The sequence below is a fragment of the Fundulus heteroclitus genome, chromosome 15, assembly GCF_011125445.2.
Source record: "Fundulus heteroclitus isolate FHET01 chromosome 15, MU-UCD_Fhet_4.1, whole genome shotgun sequence".
In the NCBI taxonomy this organism is placed as follows: Eukaryota; Metazoa; Chordata; class Actinopteri; order Cyprinodontiformes; family Fundulidae; genus Fundulus; species Fundulus heteroclitus.
In genome coordinates this window covers 22,773,991-22,792,243 of record NC_046375.1, presented here as the reverse complement: position 1 = coordinate 22,792,243, position 18,253 = coordinate 22,773,991, and the positions used below count along the sequence as shown (strand labels likewise).

The 18,253-nt window shown below is 38.6% G+C and overlaps 1 long non-coding RNA gene across 1 annotated transcript in view; it reads right to left on the bottom strand.

Annotated features, from left to right (window-relative positions):
* Positions 1-404: 404 nt before the first annotated feature.
* The window catches only part of LOC110368909, a 26,528-nt gene continuing 8,679 nt past the window's right edge, over positions 405-18,253 (bottom strand). Inside the window, exons 2-5 of the long non-coding RNA XR_002428524.2 lie at positions 14,845-14,924; positions 13,646-13,693; positions 8,499-8,983; positions 405-777 (exon numbers count right to left, since the gene is read on the bottom strand). This is a non-coding gene — a long non-coding RNA (uncharacterized LOC110368909). The remainder of the gene's footprint in view (positions 778-8,498; positions 8,984-13,645; positions 13,694-14,844; positions 14,925-18,253) is intronic.

The window sequence follows — 18,253 nt, the reverse complement described above, 5'->3', positions numbered from 1 at the left end:
TATGTGTGGAGCTAAGACTTTCCTTAAGGAGTTATTTTTGTTTTCATTTGTATAAAAGTCCATCATGTTTTTGTAAAACATCTTTAAGTGTTATGTTAAAAAAACACAAAACAGTAGATTTATATTTGGAAGAAAGAGAAAAGAGCTATGTATCCCTTTCCTTTACGCTCTATTTTGTGTTGGTCTTCTACATAAAATCTCAGAAAATAAATAGAAGTCTATGGTTGTAACAGGACAGAATTTATGTCCTTGTAAGTAAAAACCCTTTTCAACTGGAGGCGTTCAATTTATAACACAACTGACTCTAGATTGTCAGCAAACATCATCTTTTTTTACACAGCTACATGTCTTTCATCTGCTCCGTGGTGTTGTGGAAATTCCCATTTGAGCCGAGACACAACGCATAGTTTTTATAAATTATTTTTACTGTCATGTCAGATCAGCGTGAACCAAACTCGGCTTCAATTTGAAGCAGAGGCCTCATCACATTACATTGACTCACAGGGGGTGGAAACTTTTCATATTTATGTCAGAGATGAACATGTGCATCTGTCAGTCAAGCTTTCCCAGTCTGGGACTGAGTGCACCATAATGTGTGCATGTGTGTTACAGGTGTATTACTAATAGATGTTCTTAGGTTCATCTTCAAACCTGTACCAGAAAGAGGAAACAGACTCTCCTTATTCGCAAGGAGCTCAGAAGCCGCAGATGTTGGAAGTGGTGGTTTGTGAATCCCTTTTCGGTCTTCTCTTCCTCCCTTCTTTCTTTGAAACACAGCTGCAGTCAATGAATGACAAATTTGGAATAAAAAAGATAATTTTGCAAAAAAAAAAAAACAGCAGCTTTTTTATTCAAAAGTCTTGCATGTCAGGTTAAAATATGATAGTTCGACAGTTTGATTGTAGTTAGATTATATAAAATTTTAATAACTTTTTAAGCCAGTGATACTAGTAAAAAAATCCATTGTGTAAACTGTTTGCTACATCAGAATGGAAAAGATGACTCCTGCACCCAATCAGATATTCTCATGACAAAGATTTTTAGGTATTATTTTTTGCGAAATCGTCTTAGGATCCTCTTCTGTCCCGTTTTTCACTTTGACGGTGGAATCAAATCTACTATGGTGCAGGTACGGTGCAGGCGCTGTACGGAATCAATGCGTACACTCACAGTAGCCACAGTGCAGTGTGGGCCTGGTTAGCGAGGATGTGCATCATTGCAGAAAGTTCTGTAAAGGTTTTTGCCAGACCCCTCAGTGGTCCTGTGTCAAGCGCTAGGGAAATTACCTTTCGCAAAACCCCGCCCCCAAATGGACATTGTCCAATAACATGTCATTAGCATCTCCAGCTATGTAAGCTAGGTCTGACATTCCCCAAGATGGTGAAGCCATGCGCCTATGGTTTATGTAAATCAGACAGTAGGTATCCCAAGAGTTTGTCTGGAGGAGTCGAGTTTTTTTCCCTTTCCAAAGCTGAAAACACAACTGGAGCAGTGCCTATAATGGATAAAACGGTGTGGAAGGCCTCACTCCCAGCTAAATGTCTCAAAACTAAACAAGCATTTGAACGTCTGCTCAAAGGTAAGGGGACTATTGTCCTACTCTAGAGTTGATTATATCAAGGTTATGATTAATATTTGTTAATATTATGTATTACAGAAGATAAGCCCATTAACTTTGCTCCTGGCAAGAGCTTTAACTTTGTGAAAAAGCCTACACTGGGTCAGGACCGTACCCGCATGAGTAGTAGATCAGCCTGAAGTGATTCATCAATTTTCAGCTTGGTCTCATTTGTTTTATTGACACCTTCACATTTGATAGGTCCTTTGGCTGCTAAACAAGCCCACATCATCACATCTCCACCACCATGCTCAGACGTTCCTATAAGGTTTTTGCATGAATACTGTTGGTTTTCACTAAATACACTGAGGATTATTATGGACAACATCTGTTTTTTGGTGTAGTTTGTTTAACAGACATTCTGTCAACAGCCCTGTAGTCTTGTTTTGATGTAACTTTGCAAAACAAAGAAATGTTGCTGTATTTGGCAGTAGTTTTTTTCTTATGCTCCTGTCATGACCTTAATTAATGATGTTGTGCCATGGACATGTATGGTTTGATCTTAGGATGAACATTCCTTTACATTCGCTGCTAATAATCCTGTTTATATTGACTGATAATAAAGTCAATAATAAAGATATTTATTACCAATATCTTTAAAATCTGACGTTAAGGTAACGCACACCAGAGTGTGTCGACCACCTACAATGGACAACATTTGTACGTGCATTGTCCTACTTATATATACATATACTTCCAATTTATATACATTCAAGGGGTGGGGTGAATTATGATCTTATGATGTCCCACCCCTAAATTAATAATATAATTACATTATTCAGTTTCCAGCTGTATGGTAAAATTTCCTTGAAGTTGTTAATTGAATACTGTCTACATGTTTTACAATTTATGTGTTATATATTTACGTATAAGCAACTATACTCTTAGTAGAACCTACATCAACGATGACAATAATACTATGGAAATAGTAACAGCAACAACAACAATAACAATAGTGATAATAATAATAACAAAAAATATAATCCACTTATAATGATCTTTTTATAATGTGATTTAAACTGTTTCATGTTTGGACATTGCTTAAGCTCCACACTCAGACTGTTCCAGTAACAATAACTAATCTTATTGCTGATTAGTAAATAAAATGTGTTTGATAAGTAATGAGGTGTGCTTTAATTCCTCTGTAAATTAAAACATTTATTTTTTTACACACTGAGCTAATTAGTCCTGGTCAGCCAAATCAACTCTGACTGGGCAGAGAGTGAGGAAAAACATTTCAGGATGTCTTACAAAAGTCTTGAGCATCTGTTTGGCGACAACTACTATTGGGCCATTTGTTAGTTCCTGTAGGTCCATTCTTAACCTGCTGTGGTGATGTCTGCTACTGTAGAGGAAATGACGCAGTGCTCTGGAGTCTGTTGTATTGGGTTGGTAATGCCATTGAAACATCAATGTAAATTTCAGGATCCAGGTTCTCTCAGAGAATATGTTAAAGAAGAATACAACCAAGTAGCTTTACTTCTTCTATCCGTGCTCCAGTGGTGCAGGGGTAGAGAGCATGTCCCATATATGGAGACCTTAGTCCTCCACGCAGCTGACCTGGGTTCGATTCCAGCCTCAGGTACTTGCCTTCCTCTCTCAAAACCCCCTTTCCTGTTAGCCTACTTTGTAAAAATGAGCCTCTAGTGCTGCAAAAACCTATAAAAAGAACAAAACAGAAAAGCAGGTTTACTTATTTTGCTGTAGCTGTAATTTTATGCTGATGGGAGTATTTTAACATCTCATATGTTTAGGCACATTAGCCCCTAAAATCTGAATCATGCATGTTTCAGCCCAAAGGATGAAAACATGTCTGATTACCAGAGATGTACCAATCAGAGATTTTGTGGCAAATTTCTAATCACTTACTTAGTAAAGGCCTGCTCCACTGATTTTAGTTTTAGATGATTCAGATTTCTCTTTAGGAATTAAAGACAACCATTAAATACTTTTGTACTGTCTGGAAAAAAATAAAGATTGTTTGAACCATAAAATGTTCATGGAGAAATGAAACTGCCCCTCTCTGAAATCAACAAATATAGTAAAACCCTCCAGGTTGTTTGACTTTAAAAATAAGACAGCTAAAATACATCTCCTTTAGTCCTTCTGAAGAGAGACTGAAGCAACTAACTTCTTTCTTTTTCTTTTTAAACTTTGAAAATTTGAAAGTGCGCATTAAACAGCAGTTGTGTCCAACTCAATATTTGAGAGGATAAAGCTCTGATATGTTAGATTGCTGAAGAATTCCTTCGTTTATTGTACTTTTACAAGAGCCCACTCTGTCATTGTGTCTTTGCTTTGAAATATTAGTAAAATCCTGTTTAGCTTCAGAGTTGTCCTCTCTCTCACACAGTGTGATGCTGCCTCAGGTCCAAGTGAAAATATGTATTTATTACATTAAAGGGTAGGTCTGCATATTTGAAGTGAGGCTTGGTAAGGTAATTATTGACATTAGTCCCCTAGCAGAAAGTTGTCCCCGTGAGCTTACAGTAAAAACTATTTACCACCTTGCAGACAATGCCATAATTCTACCTCAACAGCTGATTTGGTGAATAAGCTGATTTTGGGTCTGTCAGTACAGTTTTCAAACAGCTATGAAACCTGGAAGCACAATAGTGTGCCATCTTTGATGCTTCTACACATCCGGGATAAAATCCCAAAGTTTAATCTGCCCTTAGAGCACACAGGCAAGTTAAAGCCGATGTGGTGGGTTGATACAGCTGACACACAACCACCATTACAGAGAAACATAGATTGTACAGCCTGGACAAAATGGCGCTAAGTATAACAGTCTGTTGAGAAACTGTGTACCGTCAATATCTGCTAACATAGTACTGTATCCTGCTGATATGAACATGTTGATAGTGAGTTGTTTTCTATAGCTAAAGTCCACAAAAACAACTCCTGTATGTCTGACCAGCTTATCATCTTCCACCATTTAAAGAATGTACTTCCTTTTCCTTTTTCTCTCTATGTTTTGACATCTATCTGATACAGGAAAGGGAACTATTAACAGTAGCCTCTTTATTGATCAATAATTATTTATATTTGGACTAGAGGGGACGTCACACTGTTTAAGAGGAAGCTGTTACTCAACTCTGAAGTTAAGCAGGATTTTACTGACATTTAAAAACTGCGACATTTCCCAAAAGAGTGCCAAAATGTCCAAATTCATTATGGTCCACAACATATTGAATGGGACACTTTAAAAAAAGCAAATAAAACAGACCAATGTTCCTGTTTATATCCAGCTTTCTGTTTGTTTACTGAAGAGTCACTTCCTATTATGACAACCTAAATGGAAAACTGACATAGAAAATACAGCTTTTTTTCTTTGTTGTTGTTTTTGCTTCCTCTTCTCTCACTGATATTGAAAATAGTTAACCAAGTCTTCTTTCCTTAAGAACAACATATATATATGGCGCTTTCATTGGTAAAGAGATCGGATTTCTAGTTTTGATATGCCCATCATAAAAATTATTTATGATAAGCCCAATCTGGGCCAGGCAAGAACAAAACCAGACTATTTCTTGATGCATTCCTACTGAACAAATCAGTCAACCAGTGTGGATTGTAATAAGCTTGATCTTAACCCAGAGCACATCCCCTAAACTTAGTAGAAAATGCAGGTCCTGTTTTACTTTGGGTTACGCTAGCTTGCTTTGATTGGGTTACATTACTTAGATCAATTCACAACACAGGCATTAGATTTTTTTGAGGCGTGTTTAAAAATCATTTCAGCCTCGCTGTTTAACAGAGCCACTCCCTGAGCATTATTTGTAATGTGTGTCTGTGTTTTTCAACCATAGCTGCTTGGTAATTAATCAAATTAATCCCAGTGTTCTATTTCTGTTATGGTCTGTTAAGGTCGAGCGCAATTAGGAAAGGGTCAATTATCAATCGGTTGCTAAAGGTTTGGTGAGATTTCCCACGGGTCTGCTTCAAACATCTGGAAATCCCATGAGACCCACAGGCTCCAGCTCCTCCTGGTAACCAAACACGTCCTCAGACCTGGCTGTACCAGCTACTGCGTTAGGCCACAATCCAGTTCTGCAGCTTAAACTGTCTGCCTGCCTGGTGAGATAAAATAATTTAACACATAATTTAGATGATAGGTCTGAATCAAACTATGTTAATTACTTTTTTTTCATTCCACCAAACGGAGCAGCTGAGAAAGAGTGAGTGGTTGCTCAGAGAAGCAATGAAAATGCTGAGTGGAAGTGGAGACCTTCTGTCTTCCCAGAACCCACAGACAGTTCCCAGGCATTACTAATGGTGAACCATAGTGATATCAAGATGCATCCCCTCCAGATATTGACTTTAGTCGTAGTAATGCTCCAAGCTGCTGCACGGGGTGTCAGGGCAGGAACAGATTAAATTCTAGACGCGACGTCCTATCATTAGTCAAAGTGTTTTCACACATATTTTTACATCGTTAGCAGTGCAGTGGAGAGATGATTAAAGACTAACTTTAGATACTGGAAATATTGATTTCTTGACATAGAAATATCTGACAACAGACTTACTGTAAGTCACTAGGATATAGCTTAGTCTAGGTGATGAATAAAAGTTCAAACTCTGTAAGGATGAAGACGTTGTCAAGTAATAAATGACAGTCATCTTGTGGTTTTACTGCCGGACTTTAGAACCTGTGCTGTATATCTTTCTTGCTTCTCCTCTGCCCCTTTTCTGTGTCGACACTGTGATTGATGGCCATCAGTGCAAGAAACTGTTTTCAAAAAGCTACGTTTCATAGAGATCTGGCATTACCTAAGGCCAGCCTCTTAAAAAAAAAAAAAAAACGGGTCACTAAACGACTGGAATGAACAACTCTGCAAGCAGATATTTTGGAGATCCACTTCGCCTCTGCAGGGCAACAACAGGGAGGGATGGAAACAGTAGAAGAATAAGTTGGGTGTGACACTGTAGCTCTAATGATAAATTTCCTGAAACCACCCAAAGAGAAACCTGTGACAATCAAAGGAGAGTCCAACAAGAAAGTAGTGTGAATTTTAAAAAAAAAAAACAAGTTGCAGGCTTGACACTAACCAACGTTATGCATCCCTTTCACAAATGTGCATTACCATCATACGTAACCCAGCGATCAACAGTGTGGTACAAATCTGGAAACAGATAACTTAATAATTTAACCTGAAAACACTATCATTTTGATAACAGCACCAATTTCATACAACCCCGACCTGTGTTGTGCGTTCGACTTGTGGAGAGAACTGAGGATTTGTGAGTTTAAAGACTTATACTCATTATATATTTATGTTCTTCCAGCAATTACAAGATTAATTTAGCCTGCTGAGTAGTCCTTATTTGGGGATATTTTAAATTATGAAACCTAGCTTGCTCACTTTTGCCACAATTAAAGCAAGCCAAGCCTGATATCTTGGACAAATGTCGAAGAGGATGCCCAGGGCCCAAACAAAGAAACTCGCTATTTTATAATTCAATAAAGGAGCTTAGTGCCCCTTCTACTGTTTTAATTAGAGAAGAGTGGGAAAGGGATCTTGCAACCTCTATGTCGGATGACTTGTGGCAGGAGGCGTTACACTATATCAGCACAATTTCTATAAATGCCCACAGCTGCCTGATTCAATATAGACTCATACACTAGCTACACTACGCGAAAAATAGATTTCATCAAATTCATCCTGACTGCTCCCCTGTTTGTGAAAAATCAACTCAGCTTGGTAGTTCACTGCATTGTTTTGTGCTCTGTCCAAAGCTGCAGGGTTTTTTGGTGTGACATTTCTGTATACTTGTCTAATGCTTTAAAAGTTAAGATTGATCCAAGTCCAACATTAATTATCTTTGGGATTTCCAAAGAAACAAAGGGCCTAGGGCATGCACAGAGATGTCTCCCATCATATGCATTAATCATTGAGAAGAAGCTTGCCTGCAGCTTTGGAGGGGCAAAGACGTATTAAAGATGTTTCTCACAGAGCTTAAAAACTCTTTTCACCTTGAAAAAAATAGAATATTATTGCCAGATTTTTAACAAATCTGGCAACCATTTCTCTCTTATCACAGGGGTGTCTGATCTAACAGTCAGGGAAGGGGGGGGGGGTCTCGGGTGGGTTCTTGGCTAGCAAGTTTAGTGGTTGGTTTCAAAGGTAGCTGTCTGTTTTATCATGTACCTTTTTGTATTTGTACATTCTCTATTTCACTTTTTTTTTTGCATTTAAGTAGATTAATTGGGCTTATTTAACAATATCTCCCCCTTTTAATCGAATTTGTGTCTACCTGACTGTTTTTAGTTGGATTGTCACCGTTTTTGTGGGGCCTGTAAAAAAAAAAAAAAAAAAAAAAAAAAAAAAAGAGGCAAAAGTGTTGCGAGGCCTATTTGTACAAGTTTGCTATTTACTTTAAATAAAAATACCTGAAACTGAAATTCCATGCAGAGACCCCAAAACACAGTAAAAGGCTCTTCAGGCTCTAATACCAGCATCATTATGTATCTTCAGTACTCGGCAGTGATTACACTGTGCACGACTCAGGGTGGTGTCCCCTTACATTTAAATGAGCAGCAGAAAATTCAACTGACTGGTAACTATTTTTACTGTTCTTGGTGCACCCAAGGCCCTGTCATCCTCACCTGAGAGCCAAATCCCCTATATGAAAACCCAACACATGATGCCCTTATTAAAAACTTTCAGATTCACGCACACACGTATGTACATATAAAACTCAACAGCATTACGTAGATACAGCTCTTTTTTTGTTTTTTTCCAGCGGTGTATGCATGCAGCCTGATATTTAAAAAGTTAGAAATATGTCTTTCTTCTTAGATATCAATGTTTACTGATTTACTGCAGCTTCTTTCCAATGATTGATTTGAAATGAGAAAATTACCAGAAGTTGTGGTTACCCCATGTAGCTCTCATGCTGAGTTCATTTCATGGCCCAAGTCTGCTCCTGGGGATCTGGCAGCATCTCTCCATCTGTTAGTGAATGAAAGCAGCTTAGCTGCTGATAAATTATAACCATAAAAATCCACACTTGAAAAAAAAAAACTGAATGGTATGGAACATAAAATTGAGCAAAATTGAACTGACCTCTGTTGTATTTCACTTTGAAATGCGTTTAGTGCAGCGACAATGTTTTCTATTCCTCTGTTGCTCTTACAACTTTGATGAAACCAAACCAAACGTGTTTAAAGGGAGAACCGTATGGTTCAACTCCAGTCATGAAAAAAAAGTGATTTACCTTGCAGACCTGACTGCTGAGAGCTTTGACAAGGCAGATGTACCTCACTTTTTTATGGTGGATGTCACTATCACTTTCAGCTCCTGTAGCCTTGCTGCTTTGTCCTCTGACTTCATGAATTCCTGCATGACGAGCTCACTGCTTCAACTGGCAACAACAGACAGGCCGAATAAATCAGAGGGTCAAGCTCGTGATCCAATCCGAGAACACATCTGGACACAAATCCCACATCTGCATCAGGAATTAAGTTAAGCTTTACAATTGCCTTATAGTCTCTTTGATAAAACAGCCAGATTTAAATTTTATCCTCCTTTTACAGTGCCGTGCAAAAGTATGCATACAATTAAGGCATGCCAGTGGCGCCGGGGTAGCCAACGCGACCCAAAAAGGAGGCCTCAGTCCTCGACGCGGCCGTCAAGCGTTCACTCCCGACCCGTGAACCTTTGCTGCATGTCTTCACCTCACTGTCATCCTACCTTCATTAAAGTCCACTAGTGCCCCAAAAAATAAGGTATTCATGCCACTTAAAATTTGTCACGTTAGAAATTTTATTGGGATTTCGAGCAATTCATTACTTTTTGTAGAATTATTTTTCTGGCTATACCACATCCATTTTTTTTATTATTGGCAAAAAGAACTCTAGCCCCTTCAGACCGGATGGAGAGCATCTGTGACCTCTGTTGCTACATATTCTCAATTGTAACTGACTGGGCCAATCTAACACATGAATATATTTTGATCTAAACCGATTCCATTCTAGCTTTTGCTGTATCCTTAGGGTTTATAAACCTTTGTCCAAGTCTCAAGTTTTGTAGCGCCTAACAAGTTTTCTTCCTGGATTTCTTTGGACGTAGGCTCCACTCAGCCTCCCATCACATCAACCCTGACCAGCTTCCTTGTCCATACTAAGAAAAGCATTCCCATTGCATAATGCTGCCACCACCATGTTTAATCATAGTTTTCTCATCTGAGGTGTGGATCTCTTAGCTGCTTCTCTCAATATTTTTATAACACTACCAAAATGGAGCTGGATTTCTATTGAGATTAAATTACACTCTTACACACCATGTGGTCACTTCTAACGGCAATTGATTGTACTGGATTGTATTTAATGGTATCCCAGTAGAGTGTGGTGGTTTCACTGTCATTTTCAGTAAATTATGATGCTATTGAAAAGTTCATGTATCTTCACTATGTGAAAAAAAATTACCCCTAGACGTTTTGGATTTACTAGCCTTCATTCCTGTTAATTATGATGATTTTCCATTTACAGCTTATGAAAACACCACATCTAATTTCTTAGAAGTGTAGAATATTATATCAGATCAATAAAAAATATATATATTATAGAAATGTGGGCTTTTTAATACCTACTTAAAGGCTGTTATTTTTAAAAGCTACTTTTAATCTGATAACCGATCCTTATTGGAACACACTGTAATTTATTAAATTTGACCATATATGCACAGCACACTTTTTTAGATTTTATTTGTAAAAAGAAAAGGTAACATCTTGAATTATTTTCTTGTGGTTCACATTTCTCTGCCACTTTGTGATAAAAAATTTACCTATAATACATTGAGGTTTGTGGTTGTTACATGGAAAGAAATGTGAAAAGGTTGAAGCGCTAAGAATATATTAGCAAGGCATTATGAACCCGTCTGCTGCATTTAAATAATGGCTGAAACACTCTTGCATATTGAAGAGAAATAACAAATCAATTACATTGATCATGACGAGTAATTACCTTGTTTAATAACAGCACTGATTGCACAGGATCGCTGCCATGTAGAGGATTAGCCTCATGCTCACTCTTTGGGTTTTTCGTTTGAAAATAATTCCAGCGAACATTCAGAATTACACCTTCCACATCCATCAATAAACGTCTGTCTGGAGCACGCTGGATAACCCAATAACTCATTCAGCAAAGGGAGCGCCGACGAGAACTATTTGAGTTCACTCAGACGCAAGGGATGTCCTTTGAGAATCAGCGGGGAAAAAAATTTGGAGCGCAGAAAACATCTTTCAGACGTGTGCAGGTAGACGCGTAGGCTTCTTCAACGCTGCTTGCTTCACTTGGAGAGAATTTCATTAAGTCCGTACCCTTTTGCCCTGCTGATTCGAGTGTAACGAGCAGCAGTAATATGGCTGCGCGAACACAAAGGCCTTCGGTTAACTGGGTATTTTTTATGTGTGGGCTCAGAATGCAAACAGGGGAAAATGAATTTCTGAACCAGACAATTTCCCTCAGAGGATGATTGAGAAGAGCTGATAAACACTTTGGAGAGTCAGAGGCGGCAATTAGGATATCCAGAGGATAACACTTGATTGTTTTTCTCCCTTAAACTAGGTCCTGACGAGTACAAACACATGCTTGTTCTTGCACAGCCGCTCGGAGAGCTCTTCTTGGTGCTTCAAAACAAGCTATAACCCGACTCACTCAGATGGGCATCATTGCAGGTTGTTTGTCTTCCTGCAGAAGGGCTCGAGCTCCATTAGCAATGCAAATGTGCCTGCCGGTGCCGCATGTACCACCAAACGGCAAAAAAGGCCTATGAACAAAAAAAACCCTACCCTAAGTTTCCATTTATTTTACCCTTACATTTTCTGAGTCTTTTCACATTGCAGTCAGTATATTTTATTGGAATTTTAGTTGGCTAGACCAATACGACGTGGAACGTCTTTTTAAAGCGGAAGGAAAGAGATACATACATTTTCAAGACAAATGTTTGACATGTGTGTATTTTCTTCAGCCTTCTTTACTATTAATACCCCCTAAATAAACACCTCCTGGGTGTAATTTAATCTCAGCATGACTCCAGATGTACTCTGAAGAACTCAGAAGTTTCTTAGAGAATATTCACGAACAAGCATAGTGAAGACCAAGGTACACAGAAGAAAGATCAGAAAGAAAATAGGGGAGACGTTCTAAGCCAGGGGTGTCAAACATACGGCCCCAGTGTCCTGTCTGGCAATGTGGCAATAAGATACCACAAAGAGCTCATCAGATTTGACTTTCACAAGTGGACAAGATAAAAGGAAGAGAATGATAAAACAATTATTGAAAAAAACATGTACTTTGTTTAATTGAAAACATGCAGTTCCTATATTGTCCACGAGGGGCGCTGTGTTTTAATTAGCAGATTAAGCTTCAGGTGTGAAAAAATTCAAATAATTTCTTAATTTTCATCTGTTTGATGTATTTTGTCATGTAGGACAGTGTTTTTAAGTTCCAAAAAATGTAAATAAATGTTTTTCAACATTGTATAATCACTGTGATCAGTTCTTATGCATAATGCACAAGTAAATGTTTAACTGAGTAAAAGTATTGTTGAAATTGCACATACTTTTCTTAAAAACGCTGAGGTTATTCATAATATATTGTGTAAAAGTGAAATTAACTTAATATAAAAATCAACAACAAGTCCACATTTATTAGTTCTATTTAATCTTGCAATGAGTTTACTCGTGTGGCCCTCTTGAGATCAGATTAAGCTGTATGCGCCCCCTCAACCAAAATGATTTTGACACCCCTGTTCTAAGCAGTTAGGGTATAGTGCAATATCCCCAACTTTTTTTTTTTTTTTTTTTTTTTTTTTTTTTTTTTTTTTTTTTTTTTTTTTTTTTTTTTGTTATTTGAGCTCCTGGGGGATTTCCTCGGGGTCGTCTCTGCTCCTTCCTTGGGGGGGGGGGTTGCAGATATCCTGTGTCGGCCCCTCCTGGGCGACCTGCTTTAGGGACCCCTTTGGGAGTCCGGGGTTACGGGTCCCCTGACGCCTGCCTCTGTGCTCGGGGAAGGTGGGTCTTTGGTTCTCCACAATCACTATCAAGCTATTTCTGGATAATCTTCACCTAAACTAGTGCACTTTCACATCTCCCACTGGTGCTGGGTCCCAGGTATTAAGTGTTCACTTATATACAGTAATCTTATAATTTATTTATTTATTTATTTATGTTGTGTCACTTTCTTTTTTCAAATATCACATTACACATGTCAGCTTACATAATAATATATATGATTTAGCAATGGCATCTAGGTGTTATTAGAGTGTATCTGTTGCTTTATGTCTGTTGGTTGTGCTGTTCTTTTTGCATCTCTCTTTCCAGGTGACGGAGCAGACGGAGAAGGTTTTATCATTCTCTTCCTTTTATCTCCTCTTTCTTTCACCTCTACTCTTTTTTTTTTCTTTTCTTTCACTTTTTGTTCTTCCTTTACTCTCCCATTGTCATGTCCATATAATTTGAAATTCTCCTTGCAGGAATCATAATAAAGCTATTTACAAGCATAAATCAAGTGGAGCACTATGGCGAAAGCTGTTTGCTCCACTTGTAAAAGCAAAATCTGTCGAGCTCCATCTGGCATTGAGATATCAATTCCTATTGCCATAGTGCTAGACAGGACACTGGGAAAAAAAAAAAAAAAAAAAAAAAAAAAAAATATCCCCAACTTTGAAATGATCATAAAAAATTTTTAGTGCATCATTTGAAAGAAAGAGACCATGTCACAAATGTGAACATACTAAGACATACCGGTCCAAGAACCTTAATCAGAAAGAAAGCAGCCATTATTGTACCCACAGCAATGCAGAGATCTTGCCAGGAATACAGCAACCGTTTGAAGAAGGTCCTCTGTTCAGATGAGGTCACGATCTGCACCTGTTTTGTTAACTGTGTTTTGTTAACATGTAAAATGCTATGTGTTAACATTTACAGACAATCTACGCTGCACATCATTCTGAACACGGCATCACAATAAAGCAAGGTAGGAGCAGCATCATGCTGTGCGAATACTTTTGCTGCATCACTTACTTTGTGTTGCTGAAATGTGGCCCATCTGCCTGATGGGGTACAACGGACCTGTGAAAAATATTTTAACTATAAACATTTAAGGAGTAGTTTTAAAACTATGCTACCTTAATGGTGTTGATAGGTGGCACAAACTGGCGAATTCCTCCTTCTTGTAAGAGAGGGAAACATGTCAAAGGTCTCTCCTTGCCAGCTGACCTGCAGTCTGCAGCAACAAGTGGGGCAGGGACAGTATGGCATGACTCCATACAGCTGGAGAAAAGTCAGTTCTCTCTGGCCCTCTTCAGGCATCTTGTGAAAGGAGCTTAAAGACATAGTAACAATACGGCGTAAACATTTTTAGCAGTTTTGAAAAGGTAACCAAGCCTCCTGATGTCTGCTGTGTGCAGGGTCTGATCAGCGTTGTCAGTAACAAGGCTGGAAAGAGGTGATTTGTTTCTAGCCGAAAACCTCACAGCTCATTTAGAAAAGCAGTTAGAGCGGTAATTAAACCAGTTTCAGCAATAACAGACCTGCATGAAGTTTAAACTGGAAGAAGGAATATATTTAGATTTTCCGCTATATTTTAAACTTGATCATGTTTCTTCTCTATGGCTCACTTTATATTGTAAAACATAACTCTCACTCTCTATCTCTCGACCACCATCACCCCTCCCCTTCCCCCACCGCAACGACCATTACAAGAAAAAACAGCACTAAAGCATGGAAGCCACAGGAGGAACTGCTACCGCTGCATTATTCTAGCAAGCCCCAAGGTTTACTTATTAACCTTCATCCACAAACTTTCATCCACATTCTTTTTTTTTTCCTGGAAGCTAGAAACTTACTGCAAATTAGCAATTGTACCATGAACACAAGGCTAGGTTTTTACTTACGGCTTTAAACTTTCTTCTCCTATTTGGACAATTCTTTCTCCTGGGTGTCGACTCAACTAATCAGGTATTGGTCTAAAAGATAACCAATGAAGTTATTCTAAAAGTCTATACGAAAACCAATCAGACTGCACAACTTGGCTGCAATATTCAACCTCAGAGTGGTTTCTGCTGAACAAAGCGAACAAAATAACGTTGGACTCTTTGGTCCTCTTTTGGTTCTTTAACCCTCCTTTTCTCAGATGAGGCGTTATATATCCAGTGGGTGGCAGGAGTTCTGCTGTGGGATAAATGATGAAAGCCACTTCTGCCATTCAGCGTGTGACTTACCTTGAGCTCAGGTACCAGCAGAGCACAACAACTGTGGGACCAGCGCCAAGATGCCTGATTAAGTGTCATACTCTGAAGACCTGAAATAAGACGTAATAAAAAGAAAAGAGAAAAGCCTGTGAAATATTCTAAGTGCAATAATATAACTTTCAGTTGTAGGAGCAAAAGGAGGGTGAAAGAAAAAAATAAAATAAAAACAGATGAGAATTTACTTTTATTTTATTTTTATTTTTTGTACTGTCCTGGTACCACCACTGTTATTACATTAGCTTGATCTAACTGTGAGTATTTTAGAAAATACAACCTTCAAGGTGAGTAGAGTTAAAATCCCTTGTCCGATTTGTTGTAACCATGGACTTTCATTGAGGAATATCTATATCATTAGATGTAATAACAATACAGTAAAAATTCTGCAAGCTGTTTAATAAAAAAAAAAATGCAAATAATATGAAGTATACTAGGTCGTATCGTTAGCTCTGTCCAGCCAAAACAGCAATGAGTAACGTTAAACCTTTTCAGCTTGAACCGGAGCGCGTTGAAATTGATGACAATGTAACAGTAATAATAATAATAATAACTTTAATAATAACTTTTTAGGACTCTGTGGTGGCCTCAGCCTCCTCTATGCTGTCGTCTGCTGGGCTCCTGGCAGCACAGAGCAGGACAGAATGAGGCTGAACAAGCTGGTGAGAAAGGCCACTTCTGTCATGGGCTGCACTCTGGACTCTGTGGAGGAAGTAGCAGAGAGGAGGGTGTTGTCCAAGTTCACATCCATCATGGACAACGCCTTCTACCCCCTGCACCAGACTGTAGAGGTGCTGAGCAGCTCCTGTAGTGCCAGACTTAGACATCCTGTCTGTACAAAGAAGCGCTACCGTAGGTCATTCATCCCTGCTGCTATCAGATTATACAATGCGGCACTGTAACTGTAACCATAACTGTAATAACTTTGGCCAATAACTAATTCACTGTGCTATAACCTGTGCAATGATCCTGAAAGAGGTAACTTCTGCTGAATATATATATATATATATATATATATATATATATATATATATATATATATATATATATATATATATATATATATATATATATACACACACACATACTGTGCAATGACTGGTGTGATTTGATAAATTTTCCTGATATTGTTCAGAACGCTGACAGCAGCGTTTTGGATGAGCACCAGCCACCTGATCCTTTTACAGAGATCAGTAAAGACACAATCACAATGTTTGGAAGAACTGATGAGGCTTCTTTTTAAATCATAGACTGTCTTCTCAATGATTTTTGACAGAAATGTTGGATGACAAGTACGGATGGTTGGTCTCTTTAAAAGAGCTTTGATAAAAGATGAAAATGCAAGATGAAAGAAATCATCTGAATTTAAAAGAATTTTTCAGAAATTTTTGATTTTTTTACCTTTTAGTGAATGAAAGACTTAATAAAGTCCTGAGATTCCCACACTCTGCCTTTGATTTGTTTCCATACATCTCTGCACTTGGAAAATGAAAACATTTACATTTCATACATTTCAGGACCGCGTGGGAACCCTGCGTCCTTCACAGGTGCCAATAAAGGAGGAAACGGTGAAGGTAGTTATTTAAAGATAGTTGATGGAGAAATTCCCCCCATCTCTATGTTTTGTCAAATGTATTAGTGCTGGTGTGAGAAAACAGCAGAGACTCAACTCAAAAATTCTTTCTCATCTATCCTATTAAAACTCAAACGAGGACTATGTCAAAGCTGATTGCTCGGCTCCACATGACAAATTCCACCGAGAGCCATTCGCGGCCTTCAGACCCTCTCGTCATCGTAAATCTAAATCTTCCCCCAACATCTCTTAAACGCTCAGAAGCGTCATATATGTATTTAAGTGACTTCCACTGCCTTTTATTTTTTTCAGCTCTCTTTCCTTGCCTCCCGAGGCTCTCCCGCGTCTGTTCCCGTGTTTTACAGAGCTGTTAACGGCCGCAGAGAGGAGCGTGTGCGAGGCTACTCAGACCTGTAACTATCAGCCAGCAACGGGCCACTGAGAAGGATGATTCACGGCGACAGCAGAGCCCACATCCCCCGAGGTGTGAAAGGGACATCACTGAGAGGGAACGTACCGTGATACGGACAAAGTCATCACAAGCTGAGCAACTCAAAGCTGGAAAAACTGGCTCACAGCCTTTCATTTTTCCCCACAGAACAACCGAATAAACTCGAATAAGTACTTTTTGAGAACTCGCATCATTTGAAAGCCACCTCAGCGGAACTGATTTTCTCAATGTGCTTTTTTTTTCAGTCCTGAAAGTCACACCGGCAAGTCTTTATTAAAACATAAAATAGGAAATAAGCCGCTCCTTTGCAGTCAGTCTGACAGCTTATTGTGTGCCACTTCCATGTAAATACCTGAGAGAGCAATTTAATGTTAGAATCCAATTTAATAAATGCCCCAAAGCTCAAACCACGTACAATAAGAGATCTGATTTTATTTAAGCAGATGTCTAATTTATGACCCAATGTGTTTCAGAAATGAAGCATAACACTATATGGTGTTCTGCAAATGTATTCCACTCCCTTTAGCTTTTTTTCTCTCATTTTGTCACATTACAACCACAAACATTAAAGCAGAAGGGAAAGGAAAGATCTCTGTCAAAATGATTCAAAAGTAACAATTTGAGAAGTTGTGTCTTTTCACAATGACACCTCAAAATAAAAACAATCCAGTGCAACTCAGTCCACCAATGCATAATATAATTTCAGCAGATCATTTAATTATTGCTCTTCGGTGGATACTTCAGGTTTTTTTTTTTTTTTGGAGAACATAAGTGAGAGAAAAAAAATATGAAGACCAAGGATTGCAGCAGACAGATGAGGGAGATATTTCATGGGTTATGAAACAATATTCTAAGCTGTGAAAAAGTCATATTTGTAGTCCCCTACAAGCCAGCACTCTAAACTCCTGGAAGAAGTGTTCTGCTCAGATAAGACCAGGAGGCATGTGTGGTGAAAAACACTGTAAAAAAAAAAAAAAAAAAAAAAGCATTTTGTAAAACCTACTGCAGTTTGGTTCTCGGGATAGATCAGGTTGTTCAGTTGTGCAAAGGTCCCATAGTCTGGAGGAAGATTGAAGAGGGACAGAATCTAAGTTGCTTGAAGTTTATTGTGAAGTTTCCACCGTCAGTGATGGTTTAGGGTGCCACATCAGCTGCTGGTTCTGGTCCACTGGGTTTTCTGAGTTCCAAAGTCCAGGTAGACATCTACAAGCAAGTTCTGGAGCACAACATGATTCCTTCTGCTGACAAATTGTCTGAAGATGGTGATTTCAATTTGCAGCAGGACTTGGCGCCGGCCCACATTGCCAAAGGTACCAAAAGCTGGTTTCGATGACCATGATGGTACTGTGCTTGATTGGCCA